The sequence below is a fragment of the Lucilia sericata genome, unplaced genomic scaffold (genome assembly GCF_015586225.1).
Source record: "Lucilia sericata isolate MDLA Ls3-8-SP2 unplaced genomic scaffold, ASM1558622v1 Contig000807F_arrow, whole genome shotgun sequence".
Lineage (NCBI taxonomy): Eukaryota > Metazoa > Arthropoda > Insecta > Diptera > Calliphoridae > Lucilia > Lucilia sericata.
Genome location: NW_023994799.1, coordinates 109596 through 130914, shown reverse-complemented (window position 1 = coordinate 130914; position 21319 = coordinate 109596). Strand labels below are relative to the sequence as shown.

The 21319-nt window shown below is 30.3% G+C and overlaps 1 protein-coding gene across 1 annotated transcript in view; it reads left to right on the top strand.

The window, feature by feature from the left end:
• Window positions 1–780: 780 nt before the first annotated feature.
• LOC119608214 (protein turtle-like) overlaps window positions 781–21319 on the top strand; it is a gene marked incomplete at its 3' end in the record, with an annotated part of 126631 nt that continues 106092 nt past the window's right edge. Inside the window, exons 1-2 of the mRNA XM_037962528.1 lie at window positions 781–1081; window positions 6594–7218. The remainder of the gene's footprint in view (window positions 1082–6593; window positions 7219–21319) is intronic.

The window sequence follows — 21319 nt, the reverse complement described above, 5'->3', positions numbered from 1 at the left end:
AATAGTCTTTGTTTCCCATGGAGAATAAAATTTCAATATTATATTAGAAAACCATTAACACTTTTATTATTTCCAAATGAAGGTTAATGCAGCCATAAAAAGGGTTATTGGTAAAATGAGAACTTTAAAACTAAGACAAAAAGAATTAACAGGTATCATAATACAAGTATCAATGAATGAAGGAAGGGCTTCTTAAGTACTTTTTTTTTCGAAGAAAAAAAGAGAGGCTTTAAACAAGATAAACCAAACCAAATTAATACATACAGCATCTACATGCAACATAAACTGGTTTTAGCTTTAACAGTTATGTTAACGAACACACTCCAGTAGAAGAGTTTGCTTAACTTACCTGTAAAACACTAACAGAGATTAAACAGAGAGTAAGCAGTGATAGAAGAGTTTTCCTCATGTGTGACAAATGTACTTCTTTGTTTTCATCACACACAAAAAATGTTTCGTTCAGAAGAAAGTATGTGAGTTCGTGTAAATGGAAAAAGAGTATGAATGCGAGAGTATAAACCTTAAATAGAGAATTTTTCTAAAGAGGGAGTTATAAACAAGTTATTTAACCGGTTTGAGATATTCGCGTAACTTTGACAATTGAGAGCATCATTATTTGCTCAAATTGTTTTGTCTGTTGGTGGGTATTAGTATAAGGCATATTTTCTGTTTGTTGTGTGGTAATGTCTATACCCAACACACAGACAGACAGACAAACTGTCCGACAACACAGGTTCCTGTATGCAGCACCATTCAAGAGCAATTTAGTTCTCAGTTGTTGTGCTCGATAAGCGAACGTGTGCGTCTTTTGGATTAAAATCGAATACTGTAACGACGGGAAATCTTAAAAAAAAATATATATAAAAGAAAATACAAAAAAGTTTATGTGTGTGTTCTAATAAAAATTGTTTTTATAAGGAAAAAGTAGAGGAAATTACAAAAAATAAAAGAAAATAAGAATTTTCTTATGATTTGTTTAAAAATTTGTTGTAATTTTTGAAAATAAAAACCCCCTTTCGGAAAAAGTAATGACCAGTGAAAAAGAAAAGTGTTAAAGAAAATCAAATTGGAAAAATTAAAGGTTAATTATAAAACAAGGAAAATTGTTTTTACATAAAAAGTGAAAAAAACACAGGGTGACTTGTAATAAAAAAAAATAATAATAAAAAATGAAAAAGGAAATTGAAAAAGGGTGGTTGGCATAAAAAACAAACCTTAAAAAAAGAAAAATAAAAAAATTAAAACTAGAAATAATTTGTGTTAAATTGGTGTTGTTATAAAAATGAGAAAATATGACAAAAGGAAAATTCAAATAATTTAATTTTATAACAAGTGAAAAAAATCACAATTTTCCTGTATTTCTTTCTAATATGGACCACACCCGCCGCGCGCTTGTATATTTTGTGATGTTTTTTTTTTTCTTTTTTTTTTTTTTTTGCAAAAGGTTCCCATACTCTTATAAGAAAACCCCAAGCAAAATTAACCATCAGCCAGAAGTAGTAGTAGTAAAAAAAGTACATACATACTTACAAGCAGGAGCAGAAGTATACAAGAAAAAACAACAACAACTACAGCAACAAAAATTCCAGTATTGGCATGTTTTTTCTTCATTCTGGCTGTTTTCTGTCTTTGCTGCTTAAAAGAAAAACTGAAAATACACAAAAAGGAATTTGCGAAAAAGAAAAAAAAAACTGAAAAACTGACACAAAACAGTAAAAATACAGGGATGAAAATTAAAGTACTTTAGCACCTTCTTTCTCTATATAAACAAGTACTTTTTGAAGGAAATTTTAGTACTTTTTGGAAATTTTGAAACATTTAAAGTTCTCGAGTTGAAACTAAACAAAATAAGCTATTTAAGCAGGTTTATCTGTCACTGCAAATAAAATCTGCTCCACATAAATCTACTACTATATATCAACGAAAAGCTTAAAAATAACTATATGCCCTTACTTTGTTAAAAGTACTATTTCTTTACAATGGTACTTATTTTGATTTATCTTTATTTTTTTACTATATATAGAACATTTACATTAAAATACATACATAAGTATGTATGTATGTAACTATAGTAAGAAGTAAAAGGAACAAATAGAATCAAACAACTAAAAAAAACAAAAGAAGAAAACCTGACATTTTACCATACAGACAGGCGCCTTATGTGTCAAACATTGTATTAACTCTATTAAAGTAAAACTCACTAAAGCAAACATAAGAGGGTTGAGAGGAATTGTTGCAAAATATATTACAATGAAAAAATTCAACACTCCAATACAGAAACCATCACAAACACACACGCACATACTTACATACCTACTACCAAAGAGAGAAGGGAGTTTTTTTCTATGTTTGCTGTCAAGGAGAGTTTAATTTCTATATAAAGAAAATTCCTTACCAAAAAAAGAGAATATTTGTAATGGTACTTACTCTTGCTGTAAATCTGTACCTTTGTGCAACTACAATATATTTTGGGATCATTGGAAGTACTAATATTTTTGAATTAGGTTGGTTGTATGTTGCCAGTTGTTTTGTGCAGAATTTGTCTGTTTTTTTCTTGGTTGTTTGTTGTAACGTTCAATTGTTTGAAATAATTTAAACAGCTGATTTTTACTACCATTTTGTGAGTGAGCTAAAATTTGTGTGTGTATGTAGATGTGTAAGCTTTGCGAAATGTGGATCAAAGCCATAAATTTTGATTTTGTTACTTTTTTTTTGGAATGACAGTAAAGATCAGCTGTTGAGGAAGGATATTGAGAGAAATTAAAGTTTTTTTTTATAATCAGATTAACTTGCTCTTTTAGCAAATTTTTTAGTGTTATCTATTATAAAATAATTACTCTCACTTATTATTAGAGGTGGTCTCCATTATTAAGTATGATACATCATTCGTAGTCAATGGAATTATCATTCATTGCTTTCAAAATATCGATTCAATTTATCACACCATTTCAGATCCAACATTTTGAAATCGTTAGATCTATAATACATACATATGAAACTACATATACATAAGCTTTCAATCAATTGATCATTGGGCAGGTTGGACAAATAAAGATGTCGGTTTATTAAAGAAAAGTTGTGTGAAAAAAAACCCAAAAAATTGCAGCAAAAGCTTAAAAAGTTGAAAAAGTCGCTTTTCAGTACTTCATCATTATATGGAGGCAAGTACTTATCACGCTTGCTTACAAATAACTACTTAAATAAGTACTTACAAATAGGGAGTTAAAAAGGTTTTTGCTTAATTGCTCACACATAATACGAACCTTGACTTCTTATTCGTTAGTTCGCTGCCTTATTTACAACATCACTGCTTGGTTTTCGTACAGGCTACTTGAAAAGTTAGTAGTTGTGTAAGTACAAGAGATTTCCGAGTTTTGCAGGAATTTTATGAATACGTTGATAAAAGTTTGTCATATGAATTATAGTTTTAAATCGTCAAAGCTTTAAAGCTTTATGCTAATGAGTTCTTAAGAGCTTATAAGCTCTATTGATTTTACACGAAATATGATAAGTGTAAGAGAGTCAATTTGTATCTCTCTGCTGATCCCAGCTTAAGATTAAAATATGTGAAGTATTGATCAGATAAGCTCTTTTAAAACTTTTAGACTATGTAGCTTGTCAGATTTGATTTCAGATAAGCTCTTTAAAAGCCACTCAGTCAGATTGAAATTTAGACCCTGTAGTATTGAGGTCACAAAAGTATTCAACACGTAAACTTTTGGAGCAAAAAATTTAAAGCTTTTTCTTCAGTATTTTCTATAATTATTTTAGTTAGTTAGTTTGATAGAAATATACATGCTACATCAAATCTAAAGAAATGCTCCTAGGCAACTATCAGGCCTGTTCTGTGCTCGTGTTCATAAATATGTTTATATGAACCTAGAGTGATATATTATGGTAATATCCCCTGATGATTAGAAACACAGTTTCCTGTACGTAATTCCTTAAAATTATCCAGTAGGTGTTCGTGAGAGATGTTATATGAGGAATAATATCGCTTTCAAGATATTTGGATCTAATTTAAACGAAAGTCAGACAATGACATAACAAGTCCTACAGGGTTTCATTGTACTCTCCATTTTATCTACATTCGTCTGAATCAAAAGTCCAATTTCGTATAGTTGAGCTCATAATCCTATGTGTCCACCTAAGAAACGTACTAAAGTTGAACTTGTTCATTCTGAGGCTTCTTGTGTTGTACTCTTTAGGAGATTTTTCTCTGTTTAAATTTTCCATTAATTGGACCTTCAGTTAGATTAGATGGAGTTCTCGATGATAACTCAGTGAAATAAAGCATTTATATACCTCATTCTTATAAACTCTTAATACAATCAGTCCATCTGATGCAAACTGCTGAGATAACCTTCTTCAATGGTAATCAATTATTTCCTATTGAAAATCGGGAAATTTTACATTTATTTATTCCACTTGGGACCATAGAACTTCTTCAAAAAATTACAACTTATTGTAGTGTGTTTTAATTTCGTTGATTCCTTTGAGATTCCTAAATACTATTCAGCGTTATGCAATTCTACGATGACTTAGGCTCATACTTCCCTAATGATTCCAAACTAAAGTCACTCGTGTGGTGTTATTTACTGGTCTACTTAGAATATGACCTATCCACTAAGTTAGTTTTAAACTTATATATAGTGTCCATGTAATAAAATGCCATAAGTTTCCAAAATCAATTAAATCTTGATAGATTTAAAACAGCAGGCCCAATAAAGCCTAAATTCGGTCAAAAATATTTCTTGATAATGATGTCAAAGTTCGAAAAGAATAAAATAGAAACATTTTATTGATAACCTTATCGCCCCATAGGAGAAAGTCCAAAAGCGAGTAGATAGATATTCAGATTGATAATTAATTTGCGGATGAATGTTATATGGATCTGGCAACTAATCCCTTATGATATCTAGGGATTCTAGTGAAGGTAATGTATTCAGAGTATCCAGTGCAAAGGCCATGTAGTTGCGTTCTTACTGACTGGTACTCGCGTTTGATTTTAGCTTCACGGTTTTAAGTTCTACAAGAACCAAATAGTAAGATTGTTGTCTTTCTTTCCAAAGTCAACTTAAATACAACAGGACTTAATCATTAGAACTAAAAACTTTATAACAAATGAACAAAATTGCCTTTAAGATTTCATTAGAAATATTTTTTCAGAAAAAATATCCCTAAGAATCTATAACGGTTGGAAGTTGGGTACCATAGGTCCGTCTTTCCGGAAATAATTAGAATGTGGTAGGACATGAACAACTGGATCTAATATGCTAAAATTTTATATAAAGAGAATAGAATATGTCAATACATCAGCCAGTCCAAAAATCATTAAATACCTTTATTAGATTAAACGGCTGGAAAAATTTTTATCAGCTATCTCTGAAAGAGATCAAAGAAGCCACGGAATTTAAACTTGAAACCCTCAAGTATGTTTTATAAGTAGGTCACTCTATGCAATTAACTAATATTTATTGTTTTAATTACATTATTTTTGAATAAAAAAGAACATAAACCCAATTTTTTTCATTAAATCAGCTGCAAACTGTCACAAAAAAGTCCTTATAACCCATATGATTCCCCAAATTTCAAAGAGCCCCAAAACAGACAGTCAGGGTGTAAAACAAAAATAAAACCCAAAAAGAGCATAGAAAATTTCTGCAAAATTTCCCACAGAGAAAAATGTACACAAACAGTTCGTTTCTTTTCTTTTTTCATTTAGAGTTGAGAGTAAAGGGAAATGTGGGGAAAAGCACAAAGTAGCACAAAACAAAAAGAGAAAAATAACGGCAAAAACGGAAATGTCTGTTTTTGCCATGGCTTACAACTGCTGGCTGGCATGGTAAATAATGTTTTTTTCAACAAAACACGTTGGAGCCTAAAACACCAAAGAAATTGGAGACATACACAACACGGTAAAAGGACATGGACTAAACATTAAATAAAAGTATATACACGGGTGATGTGAAAACTAAATAAGAAGACAAAAAAAAAAAAAACAGAACAAATTAAAGAAAAATTATACCAAAAACACGGTAATGAAAAGCATGGGTTGAGAAAATTGAAATTTAATAAATATAATTCAAATAGTGTTTATATAGTTTGTATAAGTAGTTTTTTTTTCAGTGAATTTAAGTGTTAAACAATTGTTTTTCATTTTTTTTTATCATGACCTCTAACAAAAATTGAGTCACGTGTAGAAAAAAAAATACTTATGTTGAAAGGAATTTTGCTGAGTGTGTATCAGAGTGTTTTTTTTGTGCAAAATAAACCAAATAAGTGAGAAAAAATTTTATAAATCCCAGTGCAAAAAAAAAGCAAAAAGGGCGTGGATATTAATGATAAAAATATTAAAAAATATTATATATTATACAAATTATAAGGAAATTTTAAATAAAATGATTGAAAAATTAAAAAAAGGATTTATGTAAAAAAATGTGTTATAAAAAAAGTGCTGCTAAAACATGGATTTTCTAAAATTTTTGTGCCAACCTAAAAACTCCCTTAGTTTCGTTTTCCATTTTCAAAGTGTTTTGTTTTATTAAATTTTTTTTTAACAATAATGTTTTAATTTATTTTCATTATTTTAGTGCTTAGTGGTTTTAACATTAGTCAAACTTAAACAATCAACGAATTAAGTAAAAATTTCAAATTAAAAAAAAAATATCCTGCAATAATTTAACTTTTCCCAAGAAAAAAAGAAATCCAACAACCCTTAATAAAACACCTGCAAATCAATCAGTCAAAATTTTAAAGAAAGAAAAAATACATACAAATAAATCAAAACAAATATTGCTTTTGTTTGAATACCTGGTTGACAGCAAAGAAACAACAACGATTACCAAACAAAATAAAGTGCTAAACGCTTAGATGTCTAAATCAATGAATCTGTTCAGTTTTATGTTTTCATTTTGCTAAACAAGTGTTATTTTTTAAATCAATCAAAACCATTATCCTTTTGTAAAGGAATACAAAAATATCATTCATATTAAGTGTAAAGTTTCTAATTTAGTTTCTATTATTCTTTGCTAAAGTGTAACTAACATTTTAATAGATTTATAAAAAAATAGTGATTTTTGCTGCTGTTAAAATCTCCACGTGTTCCTGAATTTATTTTCCAATTTTTTGGAATATATTTTTTTGTTCGTTCTGCAATAACAACTAATAACTTATCTTGCATGGTTTCATATATTGGATAATGTGTGTTAAACAAAGGTGAGTTAATATTTAAATAATGTTCTTAAAGTATTTCGTATGAATTTTAGAAAAGGTGTTTAATATTTAAAATAAAATTTTGTTTTATTTAACTTAAATTCGTGAAAATGTTTTGCTGGACACAATTCTTCAACCCATTTCGACAAAAAGAAGGCCCTTTTATAAAAAATATATCAAATTTATTATTTATTATAAAGATCGGAGCACAATATTTTTGTCAGAAAAAAATTCTCAAAATACCAATTAAATTGTGTTGAGTTTTTCCATGAATGTTAAAAATCACAAGATATTTCCAATTTTTTTAATAACTTTCCAACTTTACACAGAAAAAATGTTTCGTTCCGCAACTGGTCTAGATCTCATGAATATAACCTGTAATCGTTTTGGCTTGGACACCAACGTTTTTTGTTCGATATTGTCACCTTTGGAACTGATTCTGTGGAAGCTTTACGACACTCGTTCTATAGAAGAATTCTGGAACTGGTTCGTTTTTTAAGAATGATAACCGAAAAAATTGCATTAGTTCCACAACTAGTTACGATTATATCCAATACTCGTTCTTGTTTGGCCAATGATTTCTGTTCGATATTATCACCTTCGGGACTGGTTACATCGGAGCGTTATGAAATCGATACTCATTTTATAGAACGGTTCTGGAACAGTTTCTTTTGACCTTTTATTATTTATGTTCGAATTTACCAATCTTAGAACTAGTTTTAGCGAAGATTTTGAGAAAAGACTTATACATATGTACATTAGAGCGTCCCAAGGAACAGTATTTTTAGGAATCTCATGTAGTAATACCTCTTAATTTATGCGTATTAATGTACTGAACACGAGAAGCTTTACGACACTCGTTTTATAGAACAGTTCTCGAACAGATTCATTTTTTAAGAATGATAACCGGGAAAAATTGCTTTAATTCTACAACTAGTTCCGATTATAGCCTTTAGTCATTCTTGTTTGGCCTGGAGACCAATTATTTCTGTTCGTCATTGTCACCTTTCGAACTAGTTATATGGAAGCGATTATGGAACAGGATTTTTCAACGTTTTATTACTTTTGTTCTAATTTACCATTCTTAGAACTAGGAAGATTTTGAGAAAAGACTTATACATATGTACATTAGGGTGTCTCGAGAAACCTTTTTTGAGGAATCTCATGTAGTCATGTACTGAGCACAAGAAAAATAAAAATGAATACTTTTAGAATGGGTCTCAGTTCCCTACTTTGTGAGACCTAACAAAAATTTTAATTATTTTTCCCGTGATAAGCTTAAAATTACGGAATATTTGAGACCTATTTCGAAAAAATTGCCCACTAATGTTTGTAAAGCATGGTCCTAAACCGACCTTTAATTATACCAATAGGCTCAGAATCATTTTCTAAGTCGATAATTCGATGAAATTTGGCGTTCCAATATTTCACTTAACCCTCATGCAACCCGACCCTTCTGCATGACTACGTTTTATATAAGCTAAAATTATACTGAAAAAAACCATATTGTTCATACTGTACTTTTTACAAACTTTTATGTCAACAACAATTTCTCCAATGAATTTTGTTGGGATCAGTTCAGATTTGATTCTAGCTCCTAGGATAAAATCAGTTTTTAATGAAAAATAAATTTAAATTAAGTTCCAAGAAGTAGTTTCTAAACTAGTATGCGTTCCATTGAACTAGTTCCATAAAAACTCTTTAGAATTTCTTTGAAATCACAACAATGTTCTAAGGAAAAAGTTCCAGAGTTAATGGCGGCATCACTAGTTCCAAGATTGCTGTTCATGAATCTGACCTACTTCTGCTTACATCCATTCTAGAACTGGTTATTTTAGAACAAATTCTAAAGTTGTTTAACAATTTGTGCTGTTTGATTAAATTTTCGAAAATGAAAAAAGAGTGATCAATTGCGAATATTTTCAACAGACATGCGAACAGATGTGAAATATTCTTAACTAATTGAGAATTATATTGACAATTTTTCGTATATAATTGTAAGAGTTCAAGAATTAACATTCCGGATTATAATCGCAGTATGAAGCAGTTATTAAATAAACGACTATTGTGCAGTTGCTCACATTCAAATTTTAAATTGTGTACAAAAACAATTTTAACATTTATTATTTTAAAATTTGTCCTTGAAATGTTGTTTTATTAAACCCTTTTTATATGCCATCAACAACATTTACAAAATAATAGTTCTTTTTAATTTCCTCAACAAACAATATACTTACTTAATTATTTAACTTTTCATATGAGGCATCATAGAACAATTGCATGCCTTGGGTGTGATCATTTTTAAGGTGTTTATATTATACAACTGAAATTAATGTTCACAATGAATTGTTTTGTTAAATAAACTTTTCAATTATCACCCAATAAAAACATGCATATAAACACCTTAGACAAAAAAAAACTCTTGCATACAAAGACACACATTTTTAAACATCTAAAGTGAATGAATATAAAAATAGTACTTTACCTTGGTGGCAAGTTTGTATGTGGCATATACTCATAAATACACACACACACTAACATATAACTATAAAAATCATGATGTAATTGCTGTTATTGCATAGAAATTGTTCATGGAAATCATAATAATAGACGCATTTTATAAACTTTGTTTTCAGTTTTGAGTTTTTTTTGTTTTTCAAAAAGACAGACAGACAGTCATTTACATTTACGAAAACTACAACAATTATTTACACTTTTACCTTTTTTATGATTTTTGTTTTTTTTCCTTAGGTTTTTGTTTTAAAATGCTGCCAGATAAAAAAAATCCAAAAATAAATGTGTTGAAACCATGACGACAACTTAGATTACAGACAATTGTGTTTTTTCTCAGTTTTACTTTTCGGCTAGTTATTATTTTCAGGTGTATGTCTTGTCATTTAAGCCTACACACATACCTAAATGTAGGTAATATAATTTTTATTTTGTTTTGAAAATTTATAAAAAAAAATAATACTATTATTTTATTAAAGTTATCAATGAGTTGACAAGTTTTCTTTATTGCTTTTTAATTGTAACCCAGTTATTGGTGTTAACCCTTAGCGGGGTAATGTGACTAATTGGTGACAATAATTGTAAAAATCAATCAATATAATTATCATTTATTTAAGAATATTTTTCTTACAAAGCTGTCAGAAAAACTTCTTCAATCACTTATTTTGTGACTTTAAATAAGTTATTTATTTAGCACCCTATTTTTAAAGTGTTCGTGTTGAAAAAACTATAATTTTAAATTGATTGACCCACCAGTTACATGGTGAAAAAGCTAGAATAGAATAATTTTGAACTGAATATATAATAAAAAGCCAAATATGAAAACATAAAAAGATCCTACTTAGTAACCAAAAAGCTCTTAAAGGAAATGGTCTAAGCTTTCATTCGAGCAAAAAAGACAACAAAAACGTCCATTTTCAAAAAATAGGGGGAAATGAAATGCCAAATATTGAAAAAAATCTTATTATTGAGTTAACAAATAATTTTTTTATAGATATTCCACTCGCATCCCATTATGGGACTATAAAGCCATTAAAGGAAATTGTATAAGCTTTCATCTGAGCAAAAAAGTGAGTTTTTTCAAAAAAAAAATTTTAATTTAAATTAATTTTTTTTAAACAATGAAGAAATAGTTATATGAACTCCTGTGAATGGTCTGTGCTTTATAAAATTTAAAAGAGTAATTATATTCTAACAGATATTAATTTTTGTAGAATTTTTATTAAAACACATTAAACTATCAAATTTTTAGATAACTTGACAAAATGTTTGTTTCCGGAGTAAGGGTACTAACATTTATGCATATGTGGAACTATGCATGATTTTCGGAAGTGGACTTTATATAGAAGCTATGATCAGAAAAATTTCGTAGAGTGATTCATATATACACAAAACATATTTTTGTCGAATTTTATCAAGATAGCTTTATTTGATAATGAAATACGTGAGTTGAAGTGATTTTTTGAAGTGGACCTTATATGGGAGCTATTACCAAATATGGACCGATCCGGAAAAATATTTGTTGAATGATTTATATGCACACAAAACATATTCAAGTCGAACTTTATCCCGATAGTTTTATTATTCAATGAAATATATGCGTTTAAGTGATTTTCGGAAGTGGACCTTATATGGGAGCTTTGACCATTTATGGGCCTATCCGGAAAAAATTTCGAAGAGTGATTCATATATTGACAAAACGTATTTATGTCGAATTTTATCAAGATAGCTTTATTTGACAATGAAATATGTGTGTTTAAATGATTTTTAGAAGTAGGAGCTATGACCAACAATGGACCAATCCGGTAAAAAATTTGGTAGAATTTATATGTACACAAAACATATTTAAGTCGAATTTTATCCCTATAGCTTTAGAATTCAATGAAATATATACGTTTAGGTGATTTTCGGAAGTGGACCTTATATGGGAGCTATGACCAATTTTGGGCCTATGTGGAAAAAATTTCGTAGAGTGATTCATATATAGACAAAAAATATTTGTGTCGAATTTTATCAAATAGCTTTATTTGACAATGAAATATGTGCGTTTAAGTGATTTTCAGAAGTAGGCCTTATATGGGAGCTATGAGCAATAATGGACCGATCCGAAACAAATTCCTAAAATTATTTGTATGTACAAAAAACATATTCAACTTGAGTTTTATCACAATAGCTTTATTTATCAATGTGCGTTTATGTGGTTTTTAGAAGTGGACTTTATATGGGAGCTATAACCAATTGTGGACCGACTGTGATGTGCTTTAGTAGTATAATTTCCGTTCATATTATATTTGCATGTACAAAATTTTGTGTTTAGACAGATATATTTGAGGGAGTTATTAACGATAAACTAATTTCCGGGAATATATAGGTACCTTTGCATGAGGGCTATGGGAAGTATTGGATCATCCCTGGTAGAAAAAATCATGTGTGACAAAATGCATCGAAATATATTTGGTAGTTTCTGAGAATTGGGAGGTAGTCTGAAATTTCTACTCATAACCTTTTAGATCGTGAACCGTTTTTGCTGATTTTCAATACCAAACAGCTTAGGATAATATTTTTGGTAAATTTGATTTCCTTTGCTTAGTTTTAACGTGAGCGTGTTTGACACAGACAGACAGGCAGACGTAGCTAAATCGACTTAGAATTTCATAAGGTCATATAATTTCTTGGTGTTACATACGGAATGACAAACTTATATATATCCTCTATCACCACTGATGGTGGTGGAGGATATAAAAATGTATATGAAAAAAAAAAAAATATTGTGAGTCCTTTAAACGTTGAAGTCCTTTTATAAGGACATATGAGCTGATTATAAAAACGAAGTATGCAGTTTTGCTATAAATGGACATATCAACTTTTCTATGTGTGAAAGCTTTTTTCAAAATTGTTACAGAGTGTAATCGCGGACAGATTTTTCTTATTTTTAATACTAAAGAAACATTGTCAATCATATCCAGTTATATTTAGGTCATCCAGTTATATTTAGGTCACAATTGGCTGGATCATTTCCCGAAATCAATTTGTCATCAAGGTTTGATTTCAATTGTTAAGCCAAAAATAAGCCTCATCGCTGAACTTTGCTAAATTTTGCGATAAAACATCGATTGTTACTTTTCAATGTAAATTTGAATAATTTGATTGTGTTATTCAAGAGTCTATGATTTGCCAGAAAATATTTCTCATAAATGTCATAAGTTGGAGCAACAATAATCATTTATTGACGGTTAACTCTTTCGTAAGTTCTATCGGGCTAAACTGAACATATATTATATATTTTCTGGATTCTCTTACATACATAATACATATAAGTATATGTAGTTGAGGGACAAAGAAGGATATTTCGTATGAAAATAAGAAAAAAAATATTTCAATAAAAATGGAATTTAATAACAAATTGTTCATTATGGCATCCCGTGGCCCACTTTTTGGTAATAATTCCTTTTTTTTGAAAAGACCTTAGTTCCCTACTAGCGATTGAAAATTTTGATCTCAGTACAATACGTTCAAAAGAAATTGTTTGTAATCTTTTCGAAATGGGTCTCAAACATTCCTTAAATTTGAGTTTATCGCTAGAAAAATGATTAAAATTTTTGTTACAGTATTCTTGGTCCATAATTGGTCCAAGGGCATATAAATTCAAAAAAAAAAAAAAAAAAAATAATCTAAAAAGTCTGAAATTTTTTGAAATTAGCTAAAAATTACGACAATTTTGAAACCTATTTCGATAAAAGGCGAAAATAAACAACTCACTAAAAATTAGAACCAACAAGTAAGAGTGTTATATTCGGCTGTGCCGAATATAACACTCTTACTTGGATCCTCCCTAAATTTTGTGGAGAGATTAAACTTATGTGCGTCAATTTTTGTCACATTCATATTTTTAAGCCAGTAATGAGCATTGTAGTTATTTGCAGAGGGGCACCTTATATGGGGGAAGGGTCATTTATGAGCCGATCCAAAAAAATTGATACAGAGGTTTTGGCTCGTAAGAAACTTACGTGTGTAGCATTTCATCGTTTTACTCGTATTTTTATGACTGTAGTAAGCGTTTAAGCTATTTCCTGAAGTGGACCCAATAGGGGGAGTAGGGCCAATTATGGACCTATCCACATAAAAGTTATTAAAAAGATTTTGGCTCACGAGGAACTTTATTGTGTAAAATTTTATTGCTATATTCGTATTTTTTAGCCAGTAATGAGCGTTAAAGTCATTTTCAGAAGGGGACCTTATATGGGGGATAGGTTCATTTATGGGCCGATCTTAAAAAAAATTCGTAGAGCGATTTTGGTTCGTAAGAAACTAACTTATACCGAATTTCATCGCTATACTCGCATTTTTGGACCAGTAATGTGTGTTAAAGTAATTTTCTAACCGATCCTCAAAAAATTTGGTAGAAAGATTTTGGCTCACATGAAACTTATTTATGTCGAATTTCATCGCTATACTTGCATTTTGGGGCCAGTAATGAGTGTTAAAGTCATTTTCAGGAGGGGACCTTATATGGGGGGTAGGGTCATTTATGGGCGATCCTCAAAAAATTTGGTAGAAAGATTTTGGCTCATATGAAACTTATTTATGTCGAATTTCATCGCTATACTTGTACTTCTAAAGCAGTTATGCCCGTAAAAGCTGTTTTTTGGAGGTCCACTTGTATGGGGGCTATCCGAAAAAGTGGACCGATATTGCCCATTTTCAATACCAAACAAACCTTAGTAATAGAGAATATTTATGCAAAATTTCAACTGTCTAGCATCTCTCGTGTGGTCCCTATCGTGATTTCAACAGACAGACGGACAGACGGACGGACATGGCTAGATCGTCTTAGAATTTAATAAGGACCCAGAATATATATACTTTTATGGGTCTATGACCAATATTTCGATGTGTTACAAACGGAATGATAAAATCAATATACCCCCCATCTTTTTTGATGGTGGGTATAAAAATAATCATTTCACATAATCAGCTCAAAATTGCTGAATTATTCAGACTCATTTCGAAAAGATTGCAGAATTTTTGCAACCCTTGTGCTTGGGTTTGTGCTGATGTTTGTAACGCACAATAACATTGATCCTATATCCACCTTAAAGTATACCAATCGGCTTAGAATCATTTTCTGAGTCGATTTAGCTATGTCCGTCCGTCCATGTAAACCTTGTAATCAAACTACAGGTCGCAATTTTGAAGATAATTCAATGAAATTTGGCACATGATCTTCTATTGTCCCAGGGGCGAAGCATATTGAAAATGGTTACGATCGGTCCATTATTTCACCTAGCCCCCGTACAACTGAACCCCTGAATAGGGCTTGTAAACCTTGTAATCAAACTACAGGTCGCAATTTTGAAAATAATTCAATGAAATTTGGCACACTATTTTCTATGGTACCGGAGACAAAGCCTGTTGAAAATGGTTACCATCGGTCCATTATTTCACCTAGACCCCATACAACTGAACCCCCGAATATGGCTTGTAAACCTTGTAATCAAACTACAGGTCGCAATTTTGAAGATAATTCAATGAAATTTGGCACACGATCTTCTATGGTACCGGAGACGAAGCCTGTTGAAAATGGTTACCATCGGTCCATTACTTCACCTAGACCCCATACAACTGAACCGGACTAATAGGGCTTTTAAGTTCATAATTATGTTTAATATACTCGTATCTCGACAAAAAGCTGCAAAACCAAGTTCTATACTAGCATTGATGACCCTCATGCATTTTTTAATTATAGGGTCTCATTTGACCCCAGCCCCAAATCACAGCCCCCTTCAAAATTCGACTTAAATGTCCACAATTTTATTGAACAATAAATGGCTTAAGTATATCTGAGGCAAGGTACAATTCAACTTAAATGCTTTATTATGAAAACTAAATCACATTTTTTATAACAGGTGTAGGGTATTGTATGGTCGGCCTCGCCCGACTATAATTTCTTACTTGTTTTTAACATATTGTACTGATATTTTATTGAGGTCCCTTTCAAAAAAACTATTTATTATCTCGTGTTTAGTACATTAATATTAACCGATTGAGAGGTATTCGTACATGAGATTCTTAAAAAGGCTGTTCTTCCCTACACTATTGTACATCCATCTGTTTAACAAGAGTCATAAATCCACTAAAGGGTTAATAATGAATTTTTAATCTGGTATTTGTAATTTTATTTTTTTTTTTACAAAATAGCAACGCAATAATATTTATTTCATTATTATTTTTTAACAATAACTATTTTATTTATAGTATTAAATTTCATTATCAATTCTTAGTAAAAACTTATTAAGCTTCAATTCCATTAGAGAGATTTTTCAGGCTAAAGATTTTATTTTACATTTTACATACGGTCATTTGTAATAGAATTTATTTATAACTTGTTATTTATTATAGATACAATAATGAATAAATTTCATTGGAATTGAAGCTTTTAATATCATCTTATACTTAATACATTACTTACCATTTTTAGATACATTTATTTTTTCTTTATAATTTAGAAAGAAAAGAAAAAAATAAGAAAAGTGTATGTATTTATATCGGTTTATTAAAACTATTTGTGTTTTTATGTCAATTTCAAGAAAAATTATTTCTTTTTTTTACCTTCAAGATGTTTTATTATAATTTTTGTGTTATTGCTTGTTGTTATTTGCAATTATAGTAAAAGTTTAATTTACTGAATGGATTTTATTGTTTAGATTTTGTTATTTAGTATTAAACAAATGGAGATTTACTTGATTTAGTTTTATTTTTTTTTAACAATCTATATATATAAAAATGAATGTGTGTTTGTTTGTATGTTTGAACGTTATAGACTACTAAACGGCTGAACCGATTTTCTCAAATTTTCGCAGCGTATTCCTGTATGTCTGGAATAGGTAATAGGCTACTTTTTATTTTGAAATTCCAGGTGGGCGAGTAGCCACGCCCATATTAAGAAAATATTAAATCCGTATATTTTTGATCATATAACAGTCAATATGATTTTTTAGGACAAAATGTAGGCAGAATAGCATTAGGGGGCGTGGCACCTCCCATATAAATTAAATACAAAAATACGTTTATCTTGGAAACTATTACAGCTAGAATCTTCAAATTTTGCACGAATAACTTTAACATCCATTTAAACATTTTGGGTAATAAATTGACGGACTACCCATGAGGGGAGCGGCACCTCCCATATTAATTAAATACAAAAAATCGTTTATCTGGGAAACTAATGAAACTAAATTCTTCAAATTTTGCACGAAGAATTTAAATATTCATCTGAACATTTTGGAGGAAAAAAATCGGACTTTCATCTGGGGGGGGGGGGCTTAAAGCCCCCATATGAATTAAATAGAAAAATTCGCATATCTGAGAAATTATTAGAACTAGAATCTTCAAATTTTACTTGAAGAATCTTGACATTCATCTGAACATTTAGAGTATAACGGACGGACTTTCAATGGGGAACTTGGCACCTCCCATATGAATTAAATATAAAATTTCGTTTATCTGAGAAACTAATAGAACTTGATTCTTAAAATTTTGCACAAATTACTTTAATATTCATCTGAACATTTTGAAGGAAAAAGCGCGGACTTTCATCTGGGGAGCTTGAAGCCCCCACATGAATCAAATACAAAAATTCTTATATCGTATATCTTTAAATTTTACATGAAGAACTTTGACATTCATGTGAACATTTAGAGCATAACGGGCGGACTTTCAATGGGTGGCTTGGCACAACATATATGAATTAAATTATTCAAATTTTTCATAGTTAGATAGAAATTGGTGATAGATAGAAACTGGAGAACTTGCAATAATTTGCTTGACATCTCTTATATGTAACATATTATAAATCTGGAAAAATATTGTAGTTAGAATCTTCAAAATCGTTAAGTGGGTTTTTTATTTATACATATTGCTTTTAGGGTAGCAAAGCACACTGGGTATAGCTAGTTACTTATGAGGATAAAGTAAAGGAGAATATTGAATAAAACAAATATCTTTGGGTAGTTGAAAATCACTAAATAAGTAATGTTTGAACCACTTGATGTATAAAGAAATGAAAACTGTAGAAACCTACAAACAGTATGATCAATTGATCTATATATTTACCATTCTTGAGAAAGAATCAATAAACACCTACGTTTTTTATCAGCCCTTTTCTACTTACAACTATTACATGTAATTAAAATAGAAATGTAGCACTCCCCCATACCTTAAACAAAACATAGTCTAAGTAGGTGTTCTGTTTTTAACACATTAATTCCAAATTTTACTTAATAACTTAATCCCAACATATTAATCTATTTATGTGTTTTATGTATTTCCTAATACAAATTCATAAATAATGAAACCGAAACTAAACTAATTCCCATTTTTTTTACTACATAACAAATTCAATTTTAATTATAAATTTGTTTATCAAATTCTTATCATAATAATCATTTATCACCATTTGACATACAAAATAAAATGAAAAAGAAAACTTAAGCTACTTTTGCTTGCTGCTCATTTCCCATAACGAAATAATTACATTTTCTTTGTTAGTACAATACAAAACTTAAAAAACACGACTTAAAAAATGGCTTAAGGAAATGGTTTCGAAAAAAAGCCTACCGAAAGTAGATAAATAATATTGTGTATTGTATGATAAGAAATGGATAAAAAACAGAAATATTCTCACGCATGTAATTATAATAAGAAATGAAAAACAAAATATCATCCATGATCAACTTAGAAAAAACCAAACTTTAAGTTTAAACCAGTCTTAAACACGGCTTAAAACTTTTGAAAAAAGAAACAAAACATAAAACATTTTCAAAACATAATAAACATTTGAAGTTTTTTTTTTTTTTTTGAAAAAAAAAAAAAAAAACAGTAACAATACATGTTAAATAAGGGGTCTTGACTTAAATTTGCAGAGCTTTAAAGGAATATATTTTTTAATAAATTAAAAAAATTGTATAATGGGTTTTTTATGATCGGTAGATCTTGCCAAATGGTTAACTTCACACTGCACTCACAATTTGAAATTTAAGAACAGTATAATTTAGCAAATCATTCTAATAGATTGACGCTTGAACAAGGCTACCAAATTATCTACATTTACTTTGAAAAACTGTAATCGAAATTTATCAAAAAATTTGCTCCAGCAATGGAGCTAATTTTTTCTGATTTATCATATGATTTTGTAAATTATTTTTAGTGATTGTTTTCAAATTATATTCATAAATATGAAAAATGAAATTTCTACTTCATCAGAAGAAATACACCTAGGTCACTAACGGGTCTGTTAGTTCACTGAATGTATTATTTTTCAATGTTCAGAAACTCAGTTTCCTGGACGTAATTCATAAGAATTTTCCAATCAGTGTTAATCAGGAATCTTATTTCCGGAATAACAGCACTTTCAAGATACTTGGATAAAACTTCTACGAATGCCTGATAGTGGCAATGAAAGTGCTCCAGAGTTTCACTGTCCTCTCCACATGCTCTACATTCATCAGAATTTGCGCGTCCAATTTTGTATAGATCGTAATCCTGTGTATCCACTCAGAATACGTACCATCATACTAAACTCAGACTTGCTCATTTCGAGGAGATTTCTCGTCTTGCTCGCATCAGGTCCACCCCATGGGATCTTTGTGGTTCTACCCACCGTTTCATTATTCCAAGAGGCCTTATGGGATTCTCTCAGCCATATTTTCAATTCAGCTTTTGTTGCGTCGAATGGTTTTGCGTTTGCCAAACCATTTTGACCGACTACTACCGAGTGGCCTGGTTCCCATATGATGTAAACTTTAGCTCTGGGAGAGTATTCAGTTAAAGCTTTCGTACAATCCAATACGGTCTAAGATTTAATTCTATCACCTGATATCGCCCTAATTGCTTTCTGGCTGTCGGTAAATATATTAAGCCCTGTGGGCTCCATATTTATTCTAATCCAATTTACACATTCTGTTATTTCTCGGATTTCGCCCTAGAAGCTTGTTTTATGATTAGGTAAACGGTGGTATATTTCTGTTTCTGGGTCTTCAATATAGAACCCCAGTCCCACATTGTACGCCAATTTAGAGCCATCCGTGTAACAACGGATTCCTACTGATATTTGCTCTAATGTTTCGCTTGACCGATACATTTTATCTGGGCCCAACGTTTCAAAGTTTCTGATATATTCTGTGTCTGGTATGCGATCAGGCACATTGATGACGTATCCTATAACCGCTTTTGGATAGTTCGCCTAAAGAAGTAAGCCGTTCAACGTGTCCAGAGCCTTGGTTGAAGTAGTATTCATGGTACCACTTTTACCCAAGCAGCATATACACTGAACTCTCTGTAGTACTTTGATATTACACTTTTTGTTCAAAGCAGTCCACCAGATTATTGAAGCATAAGCTAGAATTGATCTAATTACACTTATATAAAACCAATTTATCATAGCTATGACCCCATTTTCTGCCTATAGTTCTCCTGCATATCGCCCAGCATCGAACTGCCTTGTTGATCCTATGATCTTGTCCTTTACATAAATTTTTATAAAAATTTAAATTTTTTATGAAAAAGTTAGATTTTTAAAGAGAACGATTATTGGGTCATTTTCTGAAGAAGACCTTATATAGGATATATGTTCAATTATGGACTGATCGCCATAAAATTTGTTGTAGTGATTTAGTTTCATATAAAACCTAATTGTGTGAAATTTTGTCACTCAATACGAAACAAACTGCAGAAATTGAGAATATTTGTACAAAATTTTTAACCAACCTTTAAATCCCTACCTATTTTCATTCGGACTCTATCATACTTTCAACAGAGAGACGGGCTTATATAGCAAAATCTGAGGACCAAGAGATTCACCTTTGTTCCTGAAATAAATGAAATGATCGCCAATCGAAGTTATGTATAATTCCTCTGGTAAAACTTTCCTAAATATACCGCAAGGGTTACCGCCTGTAGTAACCCCGAATTCGCCGTGGAACCTATTTCCAAGCCATTTCATCCTAAACCTTGTATTATAACACAATTGCAGATAATGTAATATCTCTAGTTCTAGTTCCTCAACATCGTCGCATAAAATTTAGAAGATTGATATGATATTATCCCACTTACTGTCAAAAACCCAAATAGAGCAATACACTAATTCACTTCGTTCTAAGCAATTTAGATAACATTTACAAATAGTAAAATTATAATGGAGTTGTCTGTTTAGATAGACTAACAGGTAATATGCTGGTCTCTCAGTCGAAGACTTGCGGGTTCTGCTATCGCCAGAGACATACATATCGTCGTTGCTCCGATAAAAACAGTGAGAAAATGTTCGCATTTTTTTAAAGAATTCTGTAAAGATATCTTATAAGATATTAAATAAATTAAAAATTTTTTCGAACAAAATCTGTTATGTCCCAGTAAAAACTTCTTAAAATGCAAAAAATCACTTACACAATAGCATTTTAAGTCATTATTTTAACACGATGATGATGTCATTGGAGGCAAGTAGCTATTACAAACGACTATAAGTAATTAAAAAAGTAGTCATTGTAAATCGTATGAAAAAACGTATACAGCCTCTATATCTTTACTGGCAAGATAACTA